Genomic DNA, 12,095 nt, shown 5'->3' with positions numbered 1-12,095 from the left:
ACTCAGGTAGACCTGTTAGCCTTAGGTTATTCCTTCTGGACCAGTTATCTCTGGTTATGGTATAAAACATCTACAGTGTCTAGGTCTACTAATGGTCGACAGTTACAAGGTCGTCAAGGTCAAAAGGTGGACAGGGTCTAAAGGTCGATATTGAAAAGGTCGACAGGGTCTAAAGATCGACAGTCAAAAGGTTGACAGGGTCCAAAGGTCAGCAGGGAAAAGGTCGACAGAGTTAAAAGGTCAACATAAAAAAGGTTGACATGGTCAAAAGGTCGAGATGGAAAAAGTTCGACATGAGTTTTTCTTTCTTTTTGTTGTTGTCTATGTCAACATAGGTCGACATGGACACTGTCTAAGTGTACCGCGTTCCCTCACATGGCTCGCTGCACTCACCTTGCTTCGGGCTCAGTGTTTCGCTGTGCTCGGCACACTTTTATTCTCCCTCAACGCCCTAGTGGATGGTAAGGCATGAAATACCGCCTATCAGCACATGTCGGCTCAAAACTTTGTAAAAAATACATGTCGACTGTTTCCATGTCGACCTTTTAACCATGTTGACCTATTGACAATGTTGACCTGTACAGCTATCGTGGAGTCCATTCTATGTTCCTCTATTACAATCTGGTATGGAGGGGCCAATGAATCTGACAAACGAAGACTGCAAAGAGTGGTGAGGACAGCTGAGAAGATTATTGGGACGGACCTCCCCATGTCAGGGAACAATACTTAAGTAGGGTCAAGAAGCGAGCTGGGAAGATCGTGGCGGACAAACTCCACCCTGGTCATAACTTGTTTGATATTCTCCCATTAGGTAGACGCTTCAGGTCCATCCCTGGCAAGTCATCAAGAACCGCAAAAAGCTTCTTCCCGTTTGCTATTCAGCTATTGAACAATGTACTCTAAGATACTGCTAATCTAACACCTGACTGCTCTATCTAACCTTGCAAATTCTAACATGTGAATTTACTTTTGTATGCGCAACTGATGCAATGTATGTATGTCCTGTTATCCCTCATGCTTGAAGCTGCACTGTATCCATGAAAAGTTCCTAGTATACGAGAGTATACATGGCCAATAAAGAGATTCTGATTCTATTGTCTGTCAACCTTTAGACCCTGTCGACCTTTTGACTGTTGACCGTTAAACCCTGTCAACCTTTTAACTGTCGACCTTTGGAGCCTGTTGACCATTAGTGGTCGACCATATGACTGTCAACCTATAGTAATTCTATGACCAGTTTGGATTCCATTTTCTATCTTGTCCAATTTTAACCAAATCTGTTGTTGTGCTTTCTGCATTTCTGAAGTTTAGTTTTTTTAGAACTTCTTTGGAACAGTTCTCTGACTTTTTGTTCTTTCTCTTGGACCCGGTCAGAGATCTGTTTTCTCTGGCCTCTTATTTCCTCTACGGCCTGTTTCATAACCTCAGCCTGGGTCTGCAATATGGGTTCTAAGGTTTGTTTAATTGCTTGTACCATTGCTTGGAAATCCACACCTACCATACTATGCATTGGTGGAGATGATATACCCTCTTCCTGCCTGGTGGTGGCCAGGGGAGCTCGATTTCCTTGCTGCATTGCTAGGATTTGGGGTAGCACTGGCCATATTTGCTGTCTGGCGTATGTGTTCAGCTCAGTCCATCTGGGCTTTTTAGGGCATAACTGGTGAAAGGAATTTCTCCAGACATCGGGTATACCCAGTACATATTACAGTAGCTGTATTATCAGCACATTTAACTGCTCCTTAGACCCTCTATTTTTCAAGCACTGTCATCAAGGAGATACAAGGTTGGCATGATGTAGTTGTGAAATCAAGTGATAAGGGAGGTAATACGGTCATTTGTTCAGAAGAAAAATTTTAAAGGAAGCATATCACCAATTAAATGACATTTTTTTTACAATTCTACCCTTTTCAATCCAATGGAGAACTAAAAATATCAATATCATAATTTTTTTAATAAAGCTAAATCAGAAGGAACAATCACACAAAAAGAACATGAGTACATACAAAGTAACACTCCCAAAATGCCAACCTATTATATGTTAACAAAAATACATAAAAAATGGACAATCCACCTGGAAGGCCTATCTTATCAGAAAAGGCAGGATTGACAGAAAAAGCGTGCACATTTCTTGACCTTCATTTGAGACATTTTATACTCAACCTACCCTCATATGTGCAAGATATGGCAGATGTCCTATGTAGACTTCATGACATCAGTCTTGAGGACAACCAGTTTTTGTTCTCACTGGATGTAGATGCGTTATACACCTAAAGCAACCACAAGCAAGGTGTGGTAGCCGTTAAATACTTTAGGTAACAGGTAAATAATAGGTAAACAGTTTATTTTACAACTTTTGAAATTTTTACTACACCATAATGTGAAGGACATCATATCCCACAGACCTCGGGTGATATACAGAAGAGCCCCTACACTCAAGACCACCCTGGTGAAAAGCCACATTAAGACACAAGAGAAAACCACCAAACAAGGATCCGGCTTCTCAAGATGCTGCATGTGTACAGCATGCAGAAAAACCAGATACACCAGCACTAATCTGATCAAAGAAGTCCCCTCTTCCACTAATGATTTCATACATACCATCAAAGAGAGGATAAGCTGTAACACCAGTGGCGTCCTGTACCTTCTCCAATGCCTGTGCGGACTCCAGTATGTCGGAAACATTAAGAGAAAACTCCATACTAGGATCCAAGAACATCTGTGCAACATCAGTAATAAAAAAGAGAACCATAGTATACCGGCACACTTTACAGAAAAACATAATGCCAACCCCAAAGACCTGACATTTATAGGTCTGAAAAAAATACAGACCTCATGGAGAGGAGGAAACTATGAGACGATGTTGTCCAAAGAAGAAACAAAGATGATCTACGAAATGGGTACCCTCGCACCGAACGGGTTAAACATCGACTTCGAGATCGCCGCATTCCTCAAAGATTGACAAAGCCTACCTTATCACACCATCACTCACCCCACATACCTGATGGACCTCGCATCATATGCAGCCAGCACTATATTCTCATTTTTATGATAATCTTTTTGAGATACTCTAGTGTTATCCCCATACAACACTAGACCCCTCTATATTACCTATGACATACATAGAGCTCAATGTCAATGAGATGTTCCCCTTTTTGTTGCACTACTAAAATGTTTTGACATACTCTTCATCCCCCTCCCCCCCATATATACTATCCACCTGTACGAACTTTTAAAATATTTATTATATTATATATTTCCTTTTTCCTCTAAAATTCTCCTATTACCCTACAAATAATTATTTACTCACAGCCAATTCATTATTTGATAAAACTCTCCAGGACGCTTCAGATCAGACTGTGTATATTCACATACATGTATATATATTTTTTACCCACAAGATGGCACTGGACACTGTGTCCCCAGCAAACTACTAGTTTGTCTGCAAAACGCCGATACCTTGCCTTATTAGCACTCTAATACCATCTGTCACTCGTGTATATGTTAGTAGTTATATGTTGTTTGCTATCCCACCACCAAGACCGTACAGGTAGCACACATTTTGCCTAAAGAGGGCGGAAGTCAATACATGAAGCCAAATCCTACAAGGGCGGATATACCTTAACACAGAGCTCACTACAGGAGTGAGGGCGGAAGCTGTATCTGGGCGGAAATGACGCAAGCGGCAACCGCGTCACACCAGCCCAGCTTAAATAGAGACAGAGATGGTTACCAGTCACTCTGCACATCCGGACAAAGCCCGCTTGACGGGTGAAACGCGTTGATCTCCAGAGACCTCCCTGACCGCTGCCTTACTTCACTGCAGCCGCGGGATTAGGACGAGTCTGCCGGCAGACACCACTCTATCTCTTAAAGAGATACACACAGTAATTTCCATCCATACCTGTTAAGGACCACAGATTGCGGGCAATAGTGTGGAACACTTCCACCAACCCCAACCTACCTTTTGCTCACTCAAGGCCTCAGAACTTTTGGCTCAAAGACTATTTGCTTTCCATACTCTGGACTTTATTTATGTTATATGTCTGTTTGTCATTGTATTATAGAACGTATACCGGTATTAGATCACCACCTTCCCCCCTTGTTTTAACAATTTCTGACCTACCTATGCAATTTACATACGTCTTTTTTTACCTGTTTTTATTTCATAATAAAAGCACTATCTTTATTATATACACAGACAGTCTGAAGTTTTCATTTGTATTATTGTGTGGTAAAGGTATGCACAGGAGTGCCTATTCACTCTAACCATAAAATAGAAGTTAGTCTGCCCTGAAAGCCAAGAGTCTCCTCTTTTATATAGTACTGGTCTTGCTGGTATATAATGCCATATGCCATATACCATGCTGTGCAACCTATGGCAGGACAAACGCCATAGGCAGGCTAGATGATGGAGGCTCCATCTGTATCTCCCCTGGTCCCATCGTCTAATATGTAGAACAATGTACAAAAGGATTTAATACTTATAAAATATATTAGATCAGCAGCCAAAAACAGAATCATATCATTTATAAGGATCAGTATTTATTCAACAACAAGTATTATGGTGATAACTGTCAGTAACATAAATAGTAGTTACTGATATTGTTTGATTATAACTACTGTCATTTTAAGTAAGTTCTTGATCATAAACATGGTAAACAATGTGTTATCAATGGGATTTTATTCAAAACAAAATATTTGCTGTTGCCCATAGCAACCAGATATCAGCTTTAATCACCTAGTGCCAGCAAACAAACAACTGTATAATCATTGATTAATATGGGATACAGGGGACTGATGTCTTAGTTGCACCATTATACAATATAATACATAGTATATGAATCAGAGGGAGGTAAGACAGCAATAGGAATGTATGAGGACGGAGGTATAATAGGGACTGGGAGGAGCTGCTGGAACTCTGTAATGGATATAAAGCTTGGTACTTGTTTAGATTCATGGCGGCCGATATATCGGATGCAATATCGGCCGATATATCAACCGATCCGATGCGATCCGATTTTTTACCTGTACATAATCCCACTATCCACAACGCATGGAGTTGATATTAGATAGTGTGACGAGAAATCCGCATACGCTCGCCACGCTTCGGGCTCGGTGGATTGCTGCACTCACCACACTATATAAGATCAACTCCATGCGTAGTGGATAGTGGGGTTACGAACAGATAAAAAAATCACATTGGATCGCATTGGCAGATATCGCATCCGATATATCAGCCGCCATGAAACTAAACAAGTACTTAAAGTTCTTTCCTGTACTGGCCCCAGCACCAGTGTGAGCAGAACAGCTTTATATTACAGGGCACAGTAATGGCAGCCACATCGTCATTGTCTGTTATACTGCAGCTCTATATCCCAACAGAGAGATTGTCCCAAGGGAAAAGCAGCCCCCAGCTTACTGGTCACAGCTCTCCTGTCTTTAGCAAGATGGATTTATATCAACTTATTGCCATATTCATACTGTAACATTAAAGTTACCTTCCTGAAACACATAATGTGGTGATACAACTTACTTATGAAACGCCTGCAACAGTCAGACCCTCAGAGTGACTATGTATGTGAGTAATAAGGTTGATCTCTTTAGTAAAACACTTGCTGCACTCAGAGCATTTATATGGCTGATCCCCTGTGTGACTCATTGGATGTATAACAAGTTTTTGGGGTTTATTCTAATTGCCTCACAAGGTTGCAAATTCACAGCCTTGTGAGTCCACCAAACCCCACCTGTGAATGCCGGGCTGCTCGCCCAAACTTGCAGCCGGTGTTCCCACGGACAGGCTGCAAATGGATGTTTAATATAAACTTCCATTCGCAGGCTGTTATGAAACACCTACATCATTCCATGGTCGCCGACCATCAAATGATGTGGAAGGCACATGCACATCTAAGGTTGCTCACAGTAACTGTGGATGTGTGTGCATTCTGAAGGAATTGGACGGGCAGCTGATATCTGGTGATTTCAGCCGCCTTCCCCCTCACCCGCATCATCAGCCCGTTAGAATGAGCACACCCAGCATTCTCAATGAAGCGCTGGGTATTCCCATATGAAAATGGACCAGTTCAGTGCACCCTGTCCTTCCGCCCTCTGCCCACAAGGATAGTTGGGAGCAACCAGCGAATAGGTTGTTCGCCATGGGTGCACGCACCCAGCATCTGCACATGCTCAGAACTGACCCTACACATGTGCAGACACATAACATCAGAGTCGCCCAGCTCTGCTGTAAAATGTCATCTTATGCTGTGCCAAAAGCCCAACATCAGACACCTTGCGAACGAAGGAGTCCGAATGTACGGACTTGAATAAGGTCCATTGTTTATAAGTGAAACACTTGCTACATTTAGAACATTAATGTGTTTTTATCCTGTGTGAATCCTCTGATGAAGAAGAAGATTTCTCTTTACTGTAAAACACTTTCTGCATTCAAAGCATTTAAATGGTTTCTCTCCTGTGTGACTCCTCTGATGTTCAGAAAGCTGTGATTTCTGAGAAAAACACTTGCTACATTCAGAGCATTTATATGGTCTCTCTCCTGTGTGACTCCTCTGATGTCTGAGAAGATGTGATTTACATGTAAAGCGTTTGAGACACTCAGAGCACAGATATGGTCTCTCTCCTGTGTGACTCCTCTGATGTCTGAGAAGCGCTGATTTACATGTAAAGTGTTTGTCACACTCAGAGCACAGATGTGGTCTCTCTCCTGTGTGACTCCTCTGATGTGTGAGAAGCTGTGATTTATATGTAAAGCGTTTGTCACACTCAGAGCACAGATGTGGTCTCTCTCCTGTGTGACTCCTCTGATGTGTGAGAAGCTGTGATTTATATGTAAAGCGTTTGTCACACTCAGAGCACAGATGTGGTCTCTCTCCTGTGTGACTCCTCTGATGTATGAGAAGCTGTGATTTATATGTAAAGCGTTTGTCACACTCAGAGCACAGATGTTGTCTCTCTCCTGTCAGACTCATCCTGTCATAGATAAGATACAAATTAGCTGTGGAAGGTTTCTCCCATGCAGAAAATGAGAATGTCTTTAGAGAATCCTCCAGAGGTGTATAGGAAAACACTATCTATAGTTGGTTTGATCTGAGAATAATGTCCTTTTAACAATGTCTTGTAATGTTCTTAGCAGAATTTCTGGATTAAACCTGTAACATAAAAAAAAAAAAAATGAATTTCAAATACAATTGTATTGCATAAAGCACAACATGTAATAATAGATTATTCAATGCACGTGAGACTGTTATATAGCCATGGCAATAGGCAAACATCCAAATGGAATACCATAGCAAATACAGTGGACAAGAAAAAGCACAATATAATAGTCAGCAATGTCATTCCATTAATATACCAAATAAATATGAGGCAGTTTGTCATAAATCATGAATTACTACATGAAAACTCTTCCAAGATCCCTTTGTGGAGATAATAGCAGTATTGCTGTCCATGAATATATCATAAGCCAATGCATGAAAAGATAAGAAAGGGGCAGGGGGTGAGAGGAGCCGCAAATGAGAAGGCTGAAATTACCCCATGTCCTATGTTGTAGGGAATATATCCCAAGACTCTCTGTTGTTCACACCACGGGGAATATTTTAGAGTATCTGCTATTCTACATTGGAATTCCCTTGGTAGAGTGGAAACATAACCTTCCTACATATCAAATACACCTGGTGCTAAGTGTTCTCCATTCAGAGAAGTTTCTATCCAGTCCCAGACAGAAATTGGCCCCAGGATTATAGTCTATAAAGTGTAATTTGTCATAAACAAAGTTCACATTTCCCATGAATCAATGTATAGATTGAGTAGTGTGGCCAGTGCTGCTGACTGTCTAATGCCCCGTACACACGGGGAGATATATTGTTCAGCAATATAATGCTCAGTAGTGTCTCCTTTTCATTAGCAACTAGAGATGGTCGCTGATGAAAGTGAACCTCTGCTGGGGGAGCCACAGAGGTAATCAGCTAGTCGCAGGAGCAAGCTCCTGCGACCAGCGATTAGAGTGGGGCTGAAAACAGAAGCGCACCCTGCATTTTATCGACGGGGGACACTCCCATCACTGGCAATATGGTCACCAGCGACCATATTTCCAGCGATTTCAGCCCCTATCGCCCCCATGTGTACACAGCTTTAGAAAGGGAAGGGGACCTGTCTATTATGTCAGTCCAGGGTCCCACATATTCTGATGGCAGCCCTGATCCCAATGATTGCCCATCAGCTGTGAATGGAATATAAATGACTATGTGATCTAATGAGAAATTCCTAATAAAATGCCAAAATTGACATAGTAATGGGCAAATATAGAAGCAATGGAGGAACTATATCCTCTACAAGGACTGGCTATTTGGGCCACTACCTGTATATTGTTTCTGTGCTACCATTACCTCTTGTTCCTGTGTGTTATCTATAGCTGTTTGTGGTGACAAATCAACTGATATTTTTGTTTCATGTGCGCAGTGTCTGGGTGATAGAAGTTCCCGTATCCTCACACTTTAATCATAATATATGTTACTAGTATGTTATTGCAACAATCTTAATGAATCATCATTCCTTGATTATATTTTACATACAAAAAACGGATAAATAAATAAATATATATATATATATATATATATATATATATATATATATATATATATATATATATATATATAATCCCCAATACTTCTCTCGCGCTTATATGCACAATACAAATTGGAACAACTTTAAATGACTTTAAATTCCAATTACGGCTGCTTAACCACCAGGTTTCCTGAGGGCTAGGAAACAATACCCACAATATACTTCCCAAATGGTGGTATAGCGCCTAAATCAAATGTCCATGTGTCACATCAGTGTTCATAAAACCATAATCGTTGGATTTCCAAGAGGTTCTTTATTCAACTCTTATAAAGTTCAAACAATGTCCCCATTGGAGTGGGCGTGAACCCCTGCGCCAAGTGTATTTCAAAGAAAGTCACCAGTAAATGCAAAGCCCCAGTAACTGGACAAGGGGATGCTTAGCACCAAAGTTAGTATTTCAAACTGCTGCTGCTTCTCTCTATGGGGTGAGAACTCTGGAATCCACAGAGCGAAGGATATCTAGAAGAAGGCAGAGAGAAGGCGCTTCATGGTGCAATAACATTAAAAAAGCTTTTTAATGGACAATGGTAAAATCCAGGCACAGGCAAATATGAGAGGGGACAGAAATGGATTAGTATACCACTAAATCCTAGGAGTGAGACCTGGGATGGCAAAAATAAAAAACCCGGGGGAAGAAAAGATGGGAAGAAAAATAAGGATTTGAAGCAAAAATGGTATAGGAAATATAGAAGGGAGGTACAGGATACAAAGTCAAGGCAAATACAAAGAGGGAACAAGAATTATATACGCAAACATAAACAGGAAGAGAGAGCTAAAAATAAAGGCTACTGTAAGAAGGAGACTAGAGGGAGAAGAATCAAGGAGGGGTCTAAGTTAGGATGAGTAAACCGGAAAAATTGAATATAGCCACCTGGAATGTTAATGGGTTAAATACGCCAGTAAAACGTAAAAAAGTTACTCAACATATTAAAAGGATAGGGGTAGATATTTTATTTATTCAGGAAACACATTGGAAGAAGGGCGATGAAAACACTTTAAAGAATAATTGGATAGGGGAATGCCTGGCAGCATCATATCACAATAAGACACGAGGAGTGGCAATTATCTTTGCGAAACACTTAACATATACAATTGAAGACACTAAATTAGATACACAGGGGAGATACATGATAATAGATGTAAGAATCAATGATTTAAAATATACCCTAGTAAATATTTACGCACCCAATGAAGCACAAAGTGTATTTTTTGCTCACATTTCACAAATATTATTAAGTAGGGAAACAGCAAATTTGATTATAGGGGGGGATTTTAATGAGGTGATAAACCCGCACATAGATAGATCAATTCAATCAAAAACGAGTAACCATAAATATAACCCAATGATACAAATGATGGAAGACCTAGGGGTGAGTGACCCATGGAGAATAGCCCACAGAACCGAAAGAGCATATACGTTCTGCTCAGGAGTATACCATTCTTCCTCGAGATTAGACTATATACTGGTCGAAAATAATTTGATTCCCAAAATAACGACAAGTAAAATAGACACTATTTTGATCTCGGACCACGCGGTAGCTTCCATTACCATGAGTCTACCCCAAGACAGGGGAAAAACCAGAATATGGAGGTTTCCTAGTTATCTCTATCAATCGGACCAGTTTCGGAGTTTCCTTGAAGATAAATGGGAAGACTATAGAGAGAATAATAAGGAACACATGGGAAACCCAATCCTACTGTGGGAGGCCTCAAAGGCAGTAATAAGAGGAGAGATAATAGCCTATACATCTAAACAAAGAAAAATAGCACAAGAAAAATTAATATACTAAAAAAATCAACCACATTGGCATACCAGAATTATATTAACAACCCAATAGAGGAGCTATTAGAAAAATACCAACAAGAAAAACAACTACTTGAAAGCTACCTACTGGCACAAGCAAAACAAAACCTAGACTATACTAAAAACCACTTTTTTAGGTGGGGGAATAAAACGGGGGCCTTATTGGCAAATATGTCTAAACCACCCAAAAGTAAAAATCACATAACTGCAGTGAGAGGAGAAAGTATAGGGACAATCTGGACCAAACCTCAGGAAATAATAAAGAAATTTGAAAATTATTATCAGGATATATACGAAGCGCATCCCACAGACCAAGACAAAATAGACGAAACACTTAAGGAAGCAAAACTTCCAAAACTCTCACAGAGCCAGAAAGAGCTGTTAGAGGAGGAAATTAGAGAAGAAGAGATTATAGACACCATTGCCAATATGGCGCTAGGGAAAGCACCCGGACCCGACGGGTTATCAATAGAATATTATAGGATACTCCAAAAGGAAGTGACCCCGATTCTTCTGTTGATATTTCGTCAAATACACAAAAACCATATCCTATACCCAGCATTCAATTATGCACACAATATAATGATACCCAAAGCCGGGAAAGACCCCTTAGAACCCTCATCTTACCGTCCGATAACCCTCCTTAATGTAGACTTTAAAATAATGGCCAAAATTATGGCAACAAGACTACAGAATATAATAGCCCCAATTCTAACAGAACACCAACTAGGCTTTGTGAGTGGGCGACATGCGGTTAAAGGGATTAGAACTGCCATAACAGCGATAATAGCGGGTGCCAAACAGGGGACAAATATACTCTTAAGCTTAGATGCACAAAAAGCATTCGATACTGTCTCATGGCAGTATCTGGAAAAAGTCCTGCAACATAGGGGATTTGGGATTAACTTTAGAGAGGTAGTCAAGTTATTTTACACCACCCCAGTTACATCGCTTATGATAAATGGCCAAAAAAGTAGAAACATAGAAATGTCTAGAGGAACAAGACAGGGCTGTCCCCTATCACCCCTCCTTTTCAATTTAACATTAGATCCAATGCTACGTATAATACAAAACTGGACCCCACTTAAAGGTATCCAAGTGGGAGCCCAGACCGTCAAAATAACAGCTTTTGCAGATGATCTCCTGCTCTATGTGGCAAATCCGGAGGAATCTCTGAAACCTCTTATGATAAAGCTAAAAGAGATTGGTACTCAATCTGGGTTCGGGGTAAATTTCGAGAAATCAACTGCAATGACCCTAGATACCAAATGCATCAAACCCAAGTGGGCACAAGATGTAAATCTAAAATGGGCAAAAGAAGGATTCAGATATCTAGGGGTTTATCTCCCCAAAGATATAACGTGCCTACATGACTTAAACATAAACAATGCTATAAACCAATTAAAAAAAGAGATCAGAGGATGGAAACATCTAAAATTGTCATATACAGGGGCTACCGACATCTTGCAGAAGACACTTTTGAATAAATGTTGTTTTTTTTAAAAACATTATATAGTATTTCATTGAAATATTATTTGTGATTGTAATTAGAGGCGCACTCTGAACTCCCTTCTATCTCATTTCTATTACTTTGGTTCCTGTCTAACAGAGGATCCCTCAGAGTTGCTGCCACTAGCAAACGTTAGCGCGG

General features: G+C 40.4%; 1 pseudogene; it reads right to left on the bottom strand.

Annotated features, from left to right (window-relative positions):
• Positions 1 to 2,503: 2,503 nt before the first annotated feature.
• The window catches only part of LOC146073301 (uncharacterized), a 45,515-nt pseudogene continuing 35,923 nt past the window's right edge, over positions 2,504 to 12,095 (bottom strand).

The sequence above is a fragment of the Crinia signifera genome, chromosome 4 (genome assembly GCF_055691185.1).
Source record: "Crinia signifera chromosome 4, ASM5569118v1, whole genome shotgun sequence".
Lineage (NCBI taxonomy): Eukaryota > Metazoa > Chordata > Amphibia > Anura > Myobatrachidae > Crinia > Crinia signifera.
The sequence above is the reverse complement of the archived record's forward strand: the minus strand, read 5'-3'. Positions and strand labels throughout refer to the sequence as shown.